This window comes from Panthera onca, chromosome C1, assembly GCF_046562875.1.
Source record: "Panthera onca isolate mPanOnc1 chromosome C1, mPanOnc1 haplotype 2, whole genome shotgun sequence".
NCBI classification, from domain to species: domain Eukaryota; kingdom Metazoa; phylum Chordata; class Mammalia; order Carnivora; family Felidae; genus Panthera; species Panthera onca.
The window spans coordinates 67,530,073-67,548,910 of NC_138346.1; positions in this window are offsets into that span (position 1 = coordinate 67,530,073).

Sequence of the window (18,838 nt, forward strand, 5' to 3'; positions counted from 1 at the left end):
GGGCCCCACTCTGGTCCCAGGTAAATTATCTTTCCTTAGCCATTTCTCCAGAGCCTAATTTGCCTTCCCTGACTTTGCAGTGTTTGTATCCCCAATAACACAAGCTCTCCTTTGCCTTCACCATGCAGTCAGTCCCAGGGCCTCTCAACGAGACTATTGGCAGAGAGCAGGTGTTTCCCAGCTGCTAGTAATCTGACTGGCCAGAGAATGACAAGTCTGTGTTGCAGGAGACATAGTATGGCATTTGTTGATCACTGTGCAGTCCCAAGTAATAAATACATCTTAAGTTGTTGATGCTTTGGGGTCTTAATTTTAAATAATGTGTTCCCAGAAAATTGGAATTGAACTCCAAATAGTGCATTCCATTAATTCACTCATTTGTTCATTCAGCAAATATTGAGGGCCTATTACATGCCAATCACCGTCTTCAATGAATTCATAGGTGAATAAGGGACATGTACATGAAAATCACTCATTTTATGAAATGTGGTTTGAATGTCATATTTAAGGGTTATTTATTTATTTATTTATTTTGAGAGAGAGAGTGTAAATAGGGGAGGGGCAGAGAGAGAAGGGACAGAGGATCCAAAGTGGGCTTTGCATTGCCTGCCCCATGTGGGGCTCAAACTCACAGAACCATGAGACCATGAACTGAGCCAAAGTCAGTGCTCAACTGACTGAGCCACCAAGGCACCCCTAGGGCTTTTTTCATTTTTGTTTTCAGTTGCAGAAAATAGCAATCAATTTTAGACAGCTTAAGCAAAAAAAAAAAAAAAAAAAAAAAAAAAGAAAGAAAGAAAAAAAAGAAAAGAGAAAAAAAGGAAATTGACTTAGAAGGATAATGAAGTAGCTCATAAAATTAAAAAATGTTGAACAAGCAAGCTTCATAAAGTAGAGAAACCGCGACATCCCAGTAATGAGCAGAAGCATGTAGATCTCCCTTTGGGATGGCAGCCTCTGCCTCTCATAGTTCAAAATATTTCATTTCCAGGAAAGACATGCTGATTCTCTTATTCGAGTGGACAAGGTCAGAGAGTGCAAAGCACAGCTATTAAAAGTTCATGTGGAAGACCTAGTTGTATCTAGGCATTATACCTAAATGCAAAATAGCCACTGTAAGATCAGAACTAGCCCTGGAACAAATCAATACACAGAGAGGAGCCACAAAAAAACTTAGCCTGGGAGTAGGGGCTGGGGTGGGGGTGGGGCAGCAGGAATAAGTTAGTAAAATGACTGAGTTTAGAAACACCACTGGTTGTGTAGTAGTTTGTTAGGTGGTTCATAACATTACAGAGAAAAAAAAAGTGTTGAGGGGCACCTGGGTGGCTCCGTTGGTTAAGCATCTGACTCCTGATTTTGGCTCAGGTCATGATTTCACCATTGTCAGTTTGAGCCCTGTGTTGGGCTCTGCGCTGGGTGTGGAGTCTGCTTGAGTTTGCTCTCCCTCTCCTTCTGCCCCTCCTCCCTCCCCACTCCTCTCTCTCAAAAAAAAAAAAAGTGTTAAGAAAATGAAAAATATGAGAAAACTTGCTTCATTCTACCTATATGGAAGACTAACTGCTGAATGAGTTGGGAGATCATTAGGATGGATCATCATTTGGATGGAAGAATTCTGAATGCTCTGAACAAAGTCTAAACTATATTTGCACCTTCTAGTACATTTGCGCAGAATATGCTTGAAAGTGTCCCCTGACCTATCGTCTTGGCAAACTCCAGCTAATCTTTGAAACCCAGTTTGAAATCCTCACATTGTATACTGGTTTCACAGATAAGCCACACCCTACCTGTATATATTATTCATGCCTTTTATTACACTTATGTTTCATTATTATAATGGTTTTATGTCTATCATAGTAAACTACGGGTGTATGAATGGTCCAACATCTAACTTAATATCTGGTAGATGGAGGTACTTGCCTAAAGTTTTCTATAAATGAACTGACAGCAAAGGGGGAAATCCAAGGACTCTGAGCTGGGTCTGACACAATCAGATTTGTGGGATGTCCTATGGTCATAGATTGGAGCAGGGTAAGACTAAAAGACAAAAGAAGTGGTTAGTGGAAGGGCCTCCATAAACATGCTGTTAGCTACATTGAATACAGTGGATAAGGGTGAATTGTGAATAAATAGTATTAGAACTTAGGAGGAAAAGAAAAGCAGGCTTGGAGATGAGTTTCAGATTTCAGAGTTGGGGAGTAGATAAAAATGGCACCAGCAATGTTTAAGATAGCAAATATAGATATGGGGGCATGTTGGTGGGCGAAAGCAATAGGTTCTGGTTGTGAAATGTTATATGTGGGGTATTATTGGGACATACCAGTAGATTCAAACCCAGACCAACTGGCTCCAGAGGGTATGTTTATAATTCCTAAACTGTGCAGTTTAACTCCTAGGGATGTATTGAGGATTAAACGTGTTAACGGTTATAAAGGACTCAGTACAGAGTTAAGGATTGCTTATTGAAAGTTTGCTGTCATTGATCTAAGAGTGGGAGGCTGTAAATCTTCACCCAAAATATCAAGATTATGTTTCCACTGTTCAAAGACAGCTTTTGATGACTTTGATCAACAAAGGATAAGATGGGACTTCTTTAAAATCCAGCCCCAGCACACAGCTCAAAAATGCTTGCTCTTTCACCTTAAGTTAGATCCACCTTCAAGGACAATGAAAAGCTTATCAGGTCAGGAGGTGTGACCAGAAAAAGAAACTCTAGAAATGATGAAGTTATTTTTACAAAACTTTTCTTTACATGATATTTCTATTATTTTCTAGAAATAGGAGTATTAGGTAGTTAAACATAAACATTCAAATATAAGATCTAGGAATGTGACCCAACTAAAATTTTCAAACTTTTATAATCATCAGTTTGTACTGAGGGCCTATTTCACATGTATAAAATTCAACAACTAAAAATAAAATTAATAACTCAATCTTTCCTTGGAAGCAAGGCTTATGTGTTATTCATATTAGTAATCCTAGCATTGGTACATGGCTGTCACATAGTGGGTACTCAAAAAATTGTTTCATTTAATTGAATTAAATTAACAGTATAAATTAGAAACATTTTTGAAAAATCCTTTAAAAAGTATATTTAGCTATCAGATTTATTATGTCCTGCTTCTTATTGAAATTTTTCTTTGAAAATAAGTATAAAAGTTCAAAAATTTAAACACAAATTAACTGATAGTATAACTTTGGCCACCTGCTAAAAATTATTTAGTAAACACAGGACTCAGGCAAATTCCTGTCCTCCTGCCACTGCTGTAGCACTCGCATGAGAATAAATAAAAACAAGCAAAGAAATACTAAAAAAACAATAAATGATAAAAATAATAGGCCACATCCAGTTTGTTCTGACATTGATCACAAAAAGAAAGAAATTTCTTTGACTTTGCTCTCTTCTTGCCCCACAGATATTAATAAAAGAAAAAGATGGTCAGTCAAACTGGGTTGGTTTGAAATAAAGCCGGGAGTTGAAAGCTATAGCCTTCTGCAAGGTCATATAAGGAAATGACTCCAAAGTCTACGTTTTCAATTAATAGCTCCAGCAATTATTCATGAAACCTGCATTTTGAACCACCTGAACCAGACACCAAAAAGAAATAATCCATCAAATGTGATAAACAGGATTAATCCATTTTACCTCGCATAATAATTCTCTGAAGTATTTTTATTGACTTGCTAAGCATAGGAGAAAAAACTATTTAAGTAATTTCTCATAAACAGTGATGTACAAAGTCCTAGTGATAGAGTTTGTGCACTACTATGATGACCCAGATTCTCATATCTGCAAATCTTAACTACAGGCTTCTGAGTTTCTTCAAAATGCAATTAAAATTTAAATAAACATGTGGAAATATGCCCTTTTGCTTTGCACTTTCTGCAAAACACTGTGGTAGGAACAGCCTAATATTCAATGTGCATTCATTTCACAATCTAAAATAGCTAAATGCAATTAACTCTAATATGTTTGGTGACGTGTTCTCCCATGAGAAACAAATATCATCCTACAGATTAAGGGATGTGAAATGAACCACCAACCCTATGCAGAAATATGCTGATTTGATTTTTTTTTTATGTTCAATGGCATTTTATTGCAATACTCATCCTTGCTCCTTTTATTACCTTTAAATATTTAACTGTCTCCCATCATGATCTCTCCAAGTTCTTTGAGCTTGGCCTCAGCACAGCTGGGCCACTCTAAGAGCTCCCAGTTGTATAACTAATGAGTAAAGACCATGGGAACAATGATCTTGGGAGTATGTTGGGCTGCTGAATAAAAGAAATAGTCTCAGGCTAAGTACTTATTTCCTTCCAATAGTACTTTCTGGACTATTATATAAGGAAGAAATATAGGTTTAGAACATGAAGTTCAGAGCAATCCATGCCAGGCCACTGTCTTTAAAAGCCCTGTACCTCATATTGATTTACATATATATATATATTACAAATATGTATATATATATATATATATATATATATTTCTATCCTATGTCATCATCTACCCATAGGACTACTCTATCACCAGAGTTTCCATATTTGACACATTCTAGGACAATGCCTATTATATAGCAGGTATTAGGTAGATACTAAGGTAAACAAGATAGTCTCTGCCATACATGGCCAGTGTTTAATGTGGGAAACTCATGTAAAAAAAAAAAAAAAAAGTTGCAATACTTTAGAAGATATAAACATAGCCTTTATTGTGTCCCAAAGATACCCATCTTTCTTCTCATTCTAGAAAACAAAACAAAACAAAAACAAAAAACTAACATCATCTATAAAGTCTTCCTCATAAAAAAAGGAAGTAAAGTTGTCCCTAATCTAATGACCCATCTATGTCTCACCAAGATTTTAATCACTAAACTAAATACATTTATACTCATGGTTTTATTAATTCAGTTCTTGGTTGTTTGGTTCTGTGTATACTTATACTATCTAGGTTTCTTGGCCTTACTTAATCATTGTTCATGGTGCACATGGGAAATATAGCATGGCAGTTAAGAACTGACTCTCTGAAGCCTCCCTGTCTGGTTTGAAACCCAGCTTCATCATCTACTAATTGTGTTCCCTTAGGAAAATTACTTAGCCTTTTCATGCCTCCATGCTCATCTACAAGTTTGTATAATAATAATTCCTACATCATGAGGTTTTGTATTAATTGTGTTTTTAAAAACATTTTCTGTATTTTATAATACTTTGACATCTTGGGACCTTGTGGACCCAGGAAGGGACTGACTCTCCTAGGGCTAGTTAATTCTTAGACATAGCAAACAACTTGCCTGTGAGCACAACTTTGATATGCAAACCAGCAAATCACAAATCCATACCTCTACCCACCTCCTTTTATCAGACTCCTGCAGTCTAGGACACTATCTGCCTGCCTTAAATCACCGCGGGGCCAGGTACTGAACAACTAGGAATCACTCCTATAGCCTGGACTTACAGAAATTATTCAAACTAGCCAGCCCTAAACCTGCTCAATCTGCTTTACCTTGCCTCACCCATTCCTTACTGTGAAAACCATAATAAAGGCTATTGTCCATGCTTTCCCCTCACCCCTCTGCCTCCTGACTGACCTTGACCTGCTGCCTCATATGGCCCTGAGTGGCATGGTATGCCCCCCTCCTCCTGGGAACTGTGAGTAACAAGTTAGCCTATCAATGACCATCATCTAATCTGTTAGCTTCACCATACCTGCATAGTAATAAAACCCACATTTTAAGTTGTTACAAATATTCAATTATGTATTATATTCAATGCATATAAACATCTTAGGACAGTGCCTCACGTTATAAACCCTCACATATCAACGATTTTGATTGGTATTATTTCTATGAATGCATATAGTACATGCATATAGACATTAAATAACCAGCAGTTACTTTCATTTATTCATTAATTCAGCATTTCCTGTTTGCCAAAAACTATGTTAGGCATTGAGGCAATAACAGTGAACACACAGTGTGGTCCTTATCCACATGCTTATGATCTTGTTAACAACTGTGATAATTTACCCTATTTCCTCTTGTTCCTTAGTAATAATTACAACTGTTGGATTGATATTCTAGGCCTAATAACTTTTTTTTTAATCAAGTCAACTTTAAGGATTACATCTTTTTTAAATATTCTTCTTTGCATTATTCTAAGTACAGTTTTCACAGTATTAATTTCTGTTCTTCATCTCTATGTCAATCTTTTTCTCTTTTACCATTTGATGATAAGGAGAGGGGCCTAGAACTGAGGCATTATGGTAAATGACAACCATGGGAAGTAATTACATACTATCCTTCTATTAACATATTTCAGTCATCGAAATTTCAAATGGAAGAAACATACCATTGACTCACAGCTAGTCACTGAATAGAATCCAAATAATTTGGAGCCCTTATTTTCACATGGTCAGTCATTCTCCATCTGTATAGTTTGCTTTTTGTTCTTAAATGTCCACTACATATCTGTGAATTTCTCAGTTCCTCCTATCTGGTTACCAACATGTTAAGTACACTTTAGGGTATCTGCCATGCCATTCCCAATGTCACACTAAATCTTCTGAGTGATTGCCACTCCTGCTGAGTAAGCATCACACCCAGTAATCCTGACACCTCCATACTCAGATAAGAAAACATGATGCAAGAGTAACCCAAATCAGAACTTTTATCTCCTCTCTCCCTCTGTCTCACAAATGCAAAGACTACAGCCAGGTAGTCCTGGGAAACAATGCTGTACAGCCCCTACACTGGTAACCATATTCATGTATTCAAAAATATTTACTAAGCACATAAAGCAATAAACAACACATGCACAGTCCAAAAGCTTTACTGGTGAAGGAGGGTGATAATAAGCTAACAACTGCATGAGTAATTATTCCAAAATCTAGACTGGACTCTCCTTTTATGACACCTTGCACAAAAGAGAAGACTAAGAAGGGGTGTAAAAACACTGGAGGTGGTGTATGTTTTGAGCGAAGGAACTACAGTGAAGGAACTACAGAGAAGGGATCCCTCAAAGAAGTAACTCCAAGCTGCAACTTAAAAAATAATTAGTTGGCCATGCAAAGGGGGAAACAATAAAGCGTTTAGGCAGGAGACACCAGATGCATAAAAGCTCTCAGGTAGGAAGGAGTTTGCAACATGAGTAAAATGAAAGAACAGCAGGCTGGAACCTGGTGAGGAAGGGGAGGAGTCAGTGTACCAAACCTTGAATGCAGGCAGGGGCCAGGTCATGACCAACCTTGTAAGCCGTCTTAAGGAACTAGAACAATGTCTACATAAAAGGAATCCATAGAAAGAGAACAAGAAAGAATGAAGCAAATATAGGAGACTCTGGAGCTCCTGAGCCATGCCCAGCTTCAGTTTTCTGCAGCCTCTCTCTCCTCTTCAATCTACCCTCCATGCTACCACTAATGTTATCTTTTAAACAAACATCTTATTATACCACTTCTCTGTTTAAAAAAGTATGATGACTGTCCATACCTTAAGGATAGAGTCCCAGTGTACAATACACTTTTCTAAAGTTTTTTTAATGTTTATTCACTTTTGAAAGAGAGAGACAGAGCACAAGCAGGGGTGGGGCAGAGAGAGGGGGGGACACAGAATCCAAAGCAGGCTCCAGGCTCCGAGCTGCCAGCACAGAGCCTGACATGGGCTCGAACCCATGAACCATGAGATCATGACCTGAGTTGAAGTTGACACTTAACCAACTGAGCCACCCAGGTGCCCCTACAAAACACTTTTCCAGAATCATCTTCTGCCACTTCATCCCATATACCCTGCATGTTAGTCACACGAGGCTATTCACTGCTCCTTAAAAATGGCACATAGCATTCTATCTCCTTGCTTTTTCTTGTGCCCCTTGCTTTTTCTTGTGCCCCTTCTTTTGTATGCCTTGTCTGCCCTGGAAATTATCTACAAGGTTCAAATGTCATCTCATCCATACGGTCTTCCCACACTATATTTTCTGTACTCTGATAGCATTTTATCCATGTTCTTTGTATGAAATATAGCATTTTAAGTTTTAATTGTGCATTTCTATCCTCAGAGTAGGAGTATTTTATGTGTATTTCATGTTAAATTTTTCGCTATACCTAGTAGCTAGCACATAATACTCAAAACGCTTAACGTATGAATACATATATTATCTTTTGGCTACAGCCAAGACACATTATTGCACTCCCAAAAAGAGCTTTACAAATAATTATGATTTATTTTTTTCCACTGAGTCATCCAGTCACTAGACATTGAGATGCAATAAAGAGGGCTCTAAATTATAGATTTCAAATATACAATCTTACTAGTTATAGATTTTTCTTACCTAAAATATATGACCCCATTGAAACTATTTATATACTTAACAAGATGAGGTATTATATGAAAAATGTTAATGAATTCCTTTCTCTGAAATAAGTGGCTCAAGAACACAGTAAAGCCGAAGACAGGTAAGAGATAAAGAAAATTGTTTCCCTTTTATATTTAAGTGACAGAAACAACAGAATACCCTAGGGCTCTTTAAAGACAATAAAATGCTACCTGCCCAAAATACTCTCAGGAAGCTTCTACCAGTAGGAAGTAAAATAAAATAAATAACCTGTAAGGGGTCCTAGCGGGCCTTTGATACTCAGATCGTGATCCCTTACATAAATCAAACACTGTCAGAACCAGGAGACTTTATTCTGGACACAGTTCTGATTCGCATCAACTCCTGGATCTTGGAGTTCACCCATCTTCCTCAGACCATTTGTCTATTTGCTAAGTAATGCAGATGGACTACACAAAATTACTTCTAGTGCTTATAGTCTATGTACATCTCAAAGATAATCTTCTGGTAAGAAGACCCAAATATAAACCACTCTCCATTAAAATGCCAATAAAATTAATTTTAGAATACTTTGATATTGCTTTACGCGTATGTATGATATGGTAAGAGATTTCCACTTCCTAAAATTGACCTTCTTTGGTATCATGGTCCCACACTCTGCTAATGCCCACTGGTGTAACAGAAACAAACAAGCTGGCGCTTACAGTATGCTCATGCAAGCTGCTTCCCTAGGAATGGCCCCTGTGAGCATTTGTGCCAGGATTATAACTCTTTTTGCAGAATTCCAACAGCAAATTTTCCTTTAGGCTTAGCATCCTGCTGACCCAGTTTTTCACACAATACTGCCTGCAGCTCCAGACGGTCTGCTGAAATAATGATCGCACCTCTATCACCTTTCCCCTGCTAGGCGAGGAGCTCCCTCTCTGTGAAGATTGCTGTTAATGAGAGGTAACGATGTGCATATGTGCTCCCACCGCCCACAACCAAGGCCGACATTTTTAGTCAATCTTTACAGAGAACTATACCAGACTTCACAGTTCTCCTTAGCAGAGCCTTACATACAGCCACTAATAATCAATTAGGGTTGGCATCTGAGATGGAACTTGCCACCCTAGGCCAGATGGTCTCAACATCTACCTCCTACCTTTAATCTAAAATAACTAGAGAATAGATTTTAGAACCTTTTCTGAAACCACTGAGCAAGTCCAGAAATAAGCAGAAAAAAAAAAAAAAAACAACTAAGCCTAATTTGAGCTGGTTCTCTAGGTTTCATTAAATGGGTGTAATTAGAGGTTGTAGGATATTAAGAAATTTAAACAAGAGCTATCTTCTTTTTATTTTATAACCAGAACTCAGCATTGGATAAAGATAATTTCCAACTGCCTTCATTTCCTTCTTTAATGATACTGTTATTGACTATGTAACATGCAGGGTCTATAAGCCTGCGGCAGAATGTCTAAAATTTAGCAATGGATAAAGAAAAGCTTGACAAGTTTCTGATACCCATTAGGCTCACAAAACAAATATCTCTATGACCTAATCATAGTCATCTGGGGAAGACAACTTAAAACACTCGAAAACATTAAACTTTAGTTGCCACCATTTTATATTTCTTGTGATTAATAATCTCTCGAGCAAACACTGTTCTCAGACAAAAAAAAAAGACCAAAGATTCAAGATTGTTCTCTAGCCCAGAAAAATTTGTAAATATAGGCTATGTTTAAACCATTTAACAACAAGTGAGCAATAAAATATGCCACAGGCACTCCTAGCTCTATGCATTTTGGCTTAGTTTCTCTCAGGAAAACGGTTGAATAAAACCTTACATATACACCAAGTTGCTGATCAATGTTGTGGATGATCCCAAATATAAGATAAACTAACATCCTTTTACTCCATCATCTAATACAATGAACTCATAAATATGGAAATTTTGAATGAGTATGTGGAATAAAAAAGATGAAAAACGATTATTGTCTTCTTGGAAAAGTACCCATCTTGGGAGGTACCCATCTATTCTTTAATTTATTCAGCACTGGTCTACTGGTGCTGTTCAACATGGTAGCCACTAGCCATTTGTGAAGACTGAGTTCTTAAAATGTGGTGAATACAAATTATGTGCTGGAAGTATAAGATGCACACTGGATTTTGAAGACTTATTATGAAAATGAATATAAATAATAGAAAACATTTATTGAACACATAGATTTTAAGATCACATGCTAAGTACTTGTCAGATCTTAACAACCCTATCCTAGAGTGGCCAGTGGTCCCGGTTTTTCTGCACTGAGGGATTTTTAGGATGTGAAACTTTAGATGCAAAATCTGAAAACATCCAGAGCAAAACAGGATGAGCTGGTCACCCTACCTATATATTAAATATCATTTACCCCATTCTTCAGATGAAAACAATTAAGGCTCAGAGAGATGCAGTAATGTGCAAATTCACACTACCAAGAAGGCAGAGACAGGATTCATATTGTGCCTGGTCTGTATTACACCATATAAAAGAGAATATTATATTCTCTTTCTATCAGAGAAGACTGTTAGGTTTTGATTCACTTCTCTAATTTAAACATGTAAAATATATAATATAAAGTTATTTCAAAGTCTGCACGATAACTAATGTCAATGTACACTGATTTATATACTTCTTATTAAGTCTATGAGATAGGTACTGCTATTACTCCCATCTTACAGATAAGGAAAAAAAGGCACAGATAAGTTAAACAACTTTCTCATATAATCAGATTTTCAGCAACTGGACTGAACCAAGATAGTCTGGCTTCAGTGTTGTTAAACTTTGTTGTAAAGGCGGCCCTTCTCAACTACTTATTAATGAATAAGAAGGCACTTCAGATGTCCTGGTACCTCAGAGGGATCAGAAGAACTGAGGGACATATGGAGAAGCTACCATGGTAACCTGGACTCCAAAGCCACCTGTAAAAACTAAATTCCATCTCATTAATATGTTTGGGGTCTCAAAAGGTTAAGGGCTGGACCCTAAATTCTTTTCATGTAACATTATCACTTTTGAATTCTTAATTTGATTTGTCTTTTGGTTCTCTGATGTGTATTTTCATGTAAAAATATAAAAACTGTATTGGTAATGTATTTTCTGAGAAATTGCTTATGTAAAAATAACCTTTGCTGTCTTTATTCATAAAAGAATTGGTTTTCTATAAAATTTTGAATTAAATCTTTTCCCCCTCTAAATTTTATAGAAAATTAGTACAAGTTAGTTGTTTCATTTTCTCTCTACCAATATATAGCAGAGGAGTCATCTGATGTCATCATGATTTTTATTGTTACAAAGAGACTGCTTTTTATGATGTCAGTGCTTTTGAAATATTTTATAACTCTATTGGAATGTTTTTAAGTATTACCAAGATGTGCCTACCTATAGATTTCTTTGTATTGATTTTTGCCTGGAACATAGAGAACCCTTTTAACCACCATTATCAACACAGGACATTTCTCAACAATTATCTTTGATTGGTGCTTCTGATCCAATTATGCTAGTCTCTTCTTCAGAACACGTATAAGTTTGAGACTGACTTTCCTTTTTTGGCTTTTCAGACCCATTATCGCTCTCATCTTTTTTACTATTTTGCCTTTATCTGTACATTCTTAGAGAGCTACTCATTGTTCACATTACTAATTCAATTTCTGCAGTGTCAAATCTGTCTTTTACTGTCTCCAGTATGAATTTTAATACAGATATTGAATTATCATCTCAGCTTGTATATATAGACTTAGATATGGGTATAAATATAGAGGGGTGGATAGATAGATAGATAGATAGATAGATAGAGGTATCTTTTGGCATCATATCAGGGATGGCAATAATTTTTCCAAAATCTAATTCTTAATTCTTTAGACTAATTTTTTTTCCTCCTAGGTCTTTATTTCCCAAGTAATTGTTCATAATCTCTAAGGTAGATTTTCTTTTTCTTTTCAGTTACTCAACACTAATTCATGCCAGTCTAGACTCTCAACATTTATTGATAGAAAACATTTAGTGATGGCAAATGAACAAAATAACCCCTGCCCCCCTCTCAGCTTTGTCCTAATACAATCTCTCTCTATGATCTCTAATGCTACCACAAGTAAATAAACATGTCCTTAGGCCCACTCTCAATACACTAGCAGCTTTTAATCCAGTGAGGTCCCTCTGCACTGAAGTGGAATCTTCCACTACCAATCATGTTCACTGGCTCTCCCATCCTCTTCACAGTGGAGTCAGGACACTACAAGTCACAGAAAGGACTGAGACCATGGCTCCGGGCATCCTCTCTACAGGACTTGACTTAGATGGAACATGGTAGCCAGAACACAACATGAAATCTCCAGTAAGTACAGTACACTACCACCCATAGCCCTCTGACTACCTCTACCATGTGTATGGGACTTGGGAGAGACTAGAAGAGCAGTTTAGTACTGCCTCAGGCTTTTGTTGGTTCAGATCCTCTGAAGTGAGTGCCCCTGAAGGGAAAAAGTGACAAGGTGATCTCAAGAAGAAAAAAAATATCATTTTTCTACCCCTTTCAAGGATATAAAATCAGAGTAAAACATCATAAACTTAGGAGAATATTTCCTAGACTTTAAAATCCCTTTTCAAGACGCCTGGGTGACTCGGGTGGTTAAGCATCCGACTCTTGATTTTGGCTCAGGTCATGATCTCACGGTTCCTAAGATTGAGCTCCCTGTTGGGCTCTGCACAAACATTGCGGAGCCTGCTTGGGATTCTCTCTCTCTCCTCTCTCTCTGCCCAGTCCACATGCTCTCCCTCTCTCAAAATAAATCAATAAACTTAAAAAAATAAAAAATAAAATAAAATCTCTTTTCATTGTTCTTCAGTTATGGAACATTCTTCTCAGATTTTGGCAATAGGTTACGTTTTTGTTTTATATTGTGGTTGCATGTTCAGATTCCTCTTCATCTGTACCTCTCACAGGGACTGAGAATCAGGAGAGTCTCTAGGGAAGACCAACTAGAGAACTTTTAAATAAGAACAGCTTTGGTTCAGCAAAGACTTTACGCCTTCTATCTTTCAAGAGCTCCTGGTATTAAATATAAAATATTTTTCATTTAACTTTCTTCATGATTTTTTATTAGTCTTTGAAGTTCAGTAGAATAACAACTCATGTTGCTTTTGATCTTTGATGTGGATGTATAGTGACTCTTTGAACATGCAGGGCTAGATAATTTACATATCAACCTACATAGCATCAAAGATTTGTGAAGCAGTTCTGAGTGTTGTACAGGCAGTTTATCAGACATAGCAGAACTACTTTTGGTTTTGACACCTCTGCTGAGTCACCTAACATGTATTGGGTTATCTGAAAATTACAATGGTGATACTTTACTCTTCTGCTGTTTTTAATAGGACAGTCACATCAGAATAACTACCTTCTATGTTAAAATATTTTTTTCCAACATTATTAAACTTGCCCCAACAATGTTAAAGCAGTACTGTATGGACAAAGCCATCATAAGCAGACTTCAGGAGTCTATTTTGCATTGGCAGGAGATGATTTAACAGGACATTTCCATCTCTGCCATCACAAATAAAATATTTGCATTAGCAACATAATGCATGCGGATTCCAAAACAAATTCAGTGTAAAGGGTCCTCATAATTGGAGGCACTGTGCTATTAACCACTGTAATTTCCTTCATGTGCTCTACAATTTAGCCTAAATGTGACTTCCAAAATATTGTACTTTTTCCTAATTGAGCTGTACCTATAGCACTGTCATCCTAATGATCCTCTTATGAAATCTCCTCTTCTTGAGAATATGTTTAAACATTTAATTCTGAGAATCAAGGTGCATTAAAGACATTTACTTCGTAATACCATTCTTATGTAGTACCTTCCTCATGAGACCAGACAGCATTTTATCCAACTTTTTGTATCACTAACAAGAGGTTTCCATTAATTGAGATCTCAGTAAACCACATATACAAAATAAATCATGATAATAAATCTATGATAAAGGCTTTAATTCTCTTTTCTTTTAATTTAATTGATTGGTAAATAGATTTTTTTTAAAGAAAAGGAGAACAGAGAAAAGCCCATAGGTTAATTGTAGTCAGTAGAGCTATAATATTTCTAACAATAAATAGAACAAAAACTCAAGTGCTTTTTATAATATGCTTACTGATGCATATCTGCTGCCAGCAAAAATATTGTGAACATCATAAATTCAGAATTTTCCTAGCTACACTTCAGAAAATTGACAAATTTTGTATGTGTATCACTACACTAAGCCTAGGATACTGAAGAAATAAATTTTAAACAGCATATACAATGCAAATGTCTGAGTTTAGTTCAAAGACCTACTTATCTGGGTCATTTTTCTGACTATATCTCTATTTGATATGTGGGATGTGTGTATTATTTAGAAAATCTGAAAAAATTAAAAATAAAATCACTGCAGGGAGATAATTACAACACATACTCAAACTATGAATTATAATAGGTAAGACTATACAAAGAGTTCCCATTACAATAATGCACTTCTATTAATCACATATATTGTATATATATATATACACATTGTCTGGATACATAGATATATTATATATATGGATCTGCATAAGGGTTTTAAATCTTCTAAATGTTTTGCAATGTTTGAAAGTCCTTTTACGATGAAATTATATGAATACTTTATAAAGAGATGAAATGGGTGACTCCTGTGCGATCATAAGTTGAAGATAAGCTTCCCATTCCTACCCAGCATGCTCCTTGCTTATCTATCTCTACTGCCCAGCTGGTGGGTACTTTGGAAATAAAAGTTAATTTTAAAACTTACCTAAGCATGTTGGGAAAACTGGACAGTAACTTGCAGAAGAATGAAACTGGACCACTTTATTACACCATATACAAAAATAAACTCAAAATGGATGAAAGACCTAAATGTACGACAGAAAACCATCAAAATCCTAGAGGAAAACAGGCGACAGCCTCTTTGACCTCAGCCACAGCAACTTCTTACTAGACATGTCTCTGGAGGCAAGGGAAACAAAAGCAAAAATGAACTATTGGGACCACATCAAGATAAAAAGCTTCTGCACATTGAAGGAAACAATAAACAAAACTAAAAGGCAATTGATGTATTGGGAGATATACTTGCAAATGACATATTGCATAAAGGGTTAGTATCCAAAATCTGTTAAGAACTTATCAAACTCAATACCCAAAAAACAAATAATCCACTGAAGAAATGGGTAAAAGACATGAACAGACACTTTTCCAAAGAAGACATCTATATGGCTAACAGACATATAAAAAGATTCTTAACATCACTCATCATCGAGGAAATAACAAATCAAAACTACAGTGAGATACCACCTCACACCTGTCAGAATGGCTAAAATTAATAACTCAGAAAACAGCAGATGTTGGCAAGGATGTAGAGAAAGGGGAGCCCTTTTGCACTGCTGGTGGGAATTCAAAAGGGTGCATCCACTCTGGAAAACAGTATGGAGGTTCCTCGAAAGAATAAAAATAGAACTACCCTATGATCCAGCAATTGCACTAGTAGTATTTATCCAAAGGATACAAAAATGCTGATTCAAAGGGGAATATTAGTCAACTATCAAAAGGGATGAAATCTTGCCATTTGGAACAATGTAGATGGAACTAGAATGTATTATGCTAAGCAAAATAAATCAGAGAAAGATAAATATGTGATTTCACTCATATGCAGAATTTAAGAAACACAACAGATGAATGCAGTGGAAGGGAAGGAAAGATAAAGATAAAAAGAGAGAGGGAGACAAACCATAAGAGACTTAAATACAGCGAACAAACAGTTGCTGGAGGGGTGTTGGGCAGAGGGATGGGCTAATTGGGTGAAAGGCATTAAGGAAGGCACTTGTTGGAATGAGAATTAGGTGTTATATGTAAGTGATGAATCACTAAATTCTACTCCTGAAATCATCATTACACTATATGTTAACTAACTTGGATTTAAATAAAATTTAAAAATAAAAATAAAATAAAATAAAATAAAATAAAAATTTACCTAAGCAGAGCATTATTGGAAAAAGAGAACTGCCCAAAAATTCATAGTATGTCCAAAGTATTTTTGAGTTATTTACTACTATTTCAAATTACATATTTCTCTAAGAATAGGTAATATGTCTATTTTAAGACAACTGCCAGTTTATGGAGATGTCAAACATTAATTTCATGTAATATTTTGAGTTTAAGCGGCTCATTTTATCAGCAAATGAAGGTTATTTTCACTATTACATAATAAAATAGAAGATATTTTATGATTTGTACAATTTTTATTGTTATTGTGTAAATGCATCTTCTATCAAAATCTTTTTCATACTTTCTTTTAACATCTCTAGAATATGATTAAATTTTAAATTTTTGCCTTCATTCTACTAAGAAATTTTAGCAAGATGTAAAAATGTAAAAAATGTTGAAGATAGTACAACAGTATTACATTTTTTTTTAAATTTTTTTTTTAACGTTTATTTATTTTTGAGACAGAGAGAGACAGACAGAGCATGAATGGGGGAGGGTCAGAGAGAGGGAGACACAGAATCTGAAACAGGGTCCAGGCTCTGAGCTGTCAGCACAGAGCCCGACACGGGGCTCGAACTCACGAACCGCGAGATCATGACCTGAGCCGAAGTCGGCCGCTTAACCAACTGAGACACCCAGGCGCCCCAAGAGTATTACATTTTTGTATTAATCATGGATTTTTGTTTTGTGTATTTCTAATGCTTTGACAGCTTGCTGACACTGAAGGGACTGATTATTTAGGGTTAGCTAATTCCTAGAAAAAGTAAACAACTTGCCTGGGACATGTTTTTCATATGCAAACCAACCAACGCATCCAGAGTCCATACCCCAGCTACCTCCTCTGTTGGCTTTCCCATTGTGGGTCACTAACCCCACCAGGCCCAGCACCAGACAACTAGAGATAGCCCCTACACTTCAGAGCCCCCTGAAATTATTCAAACTACCCATCCTAAGCCTGTTCACCCATTCCTTCCCACAGAAACTAAAATAAAGGTTCTTGCCCACATTTTCCCCTACTCCTTCTGCCTCCTGACTGACCCCTAGACTTCGCCGCCACGTGCTCTCTTCTCTTGGAAACTGAGTAACTACCCTTTCAATGACAACTGTCAACTGAATTATTGGCCTGGCCAAACAGGAGTAATAACAAAACATGCACATGTACATGTTAAAACACATTTCACCTACATGTAAGTTTTCCTCCATAAAAATTTCCTGTTAGTTAAGAAGCACATACACCATGTGAAATCCTGGAAGATCTTCAAGGGGCCAAACGTTTCCCATCTTAATCCACTGCCATCAACAATTCTTAACATTAATTGTACTCCCTATCAAAACAAATGATTGCCACTCCACAGATGGCATCTCCTCACTCTAATTCAGATCTCTACACTAGAGTCTCTCAATTAGTGAAAAGCAAATGGCTTCTGGTCTGAGAAGGGATCCATCTCTATACCCCCTCACGATGAACAGAAGGGGCCCAGAGCAGCCAGGACCCCTGTGCTGGTGACCTCTGGCTATCAACACCCTCCTCAGGCTCTCCCAGACTGCTATAAAAATGTTATTATTTTCTCTGTGTGCAACATCTTGAAAAATTGGAAACACTACTTTAAACTAATAATCATAAGGAGCTTGGACTATGGGGTCCACTTGCAGGTGATCCCCAGGCAGATTTAAAATACAGACTCCAGTGTATTTTCCATTTTCATTTAAAAAATTATGATTTTATTTTATTTTATTTTATTTTATTTTATTTTATTTTATTTTATTTTATTTTATTTTATTTTATTATTTTATTTTTGAGAGAGAAAAACAGACAGAGCACGAGTGGGGAAGGGGCAGAGAGAAAGGGAGACTCAGAATCTGAAGCCGGCTCCAGGCTCTGAGCTGATGCGGGGCTTGAACTCACGGATGGTAAAATCATGACCTCAGCCGAAGTCAGACACCTAACTGACTGACCCACCCAGCGCTCCTATTTTTAAATATTGATCTACAATAATCTTTACTTACCAACACGAATGCCCAACCAGATTTTTTATATTAGGCTTCAAATCTCTCAGGGTGCCTTTCCATATACAAGAGCAATTGAAACTCCTTATCGTGGCCCAAAAGAGCCTTCCTAGCACCATTCCTGCTACTCTTTGCAGACATCTCCCAGCCAGTCCCAGCATTTACCCTTTGTTTGGCCAATACCAAACCTCTAACATTTCATAAACATACCATGCTCTTTTGGTCTTTGCTGTTCCATTTGCCTAAATGTCCTGCTCCTTTAATGACCTGGCATTTTCCTATATATTTTTCAAGATTCCCTGTAAACATAAGTATCACTCCAAAGCCTTCTTGGCAACAACCCTCCCATCCCCCCAGCTACACTTCCTCTCACTTCCTATCTCTCTATTCATAGGATAGCTGGTTCACCTTCTCTAAGATCCCAGATCTTATGTGAAAACTTTAATGGTTGCACAAGTAGTATACTATA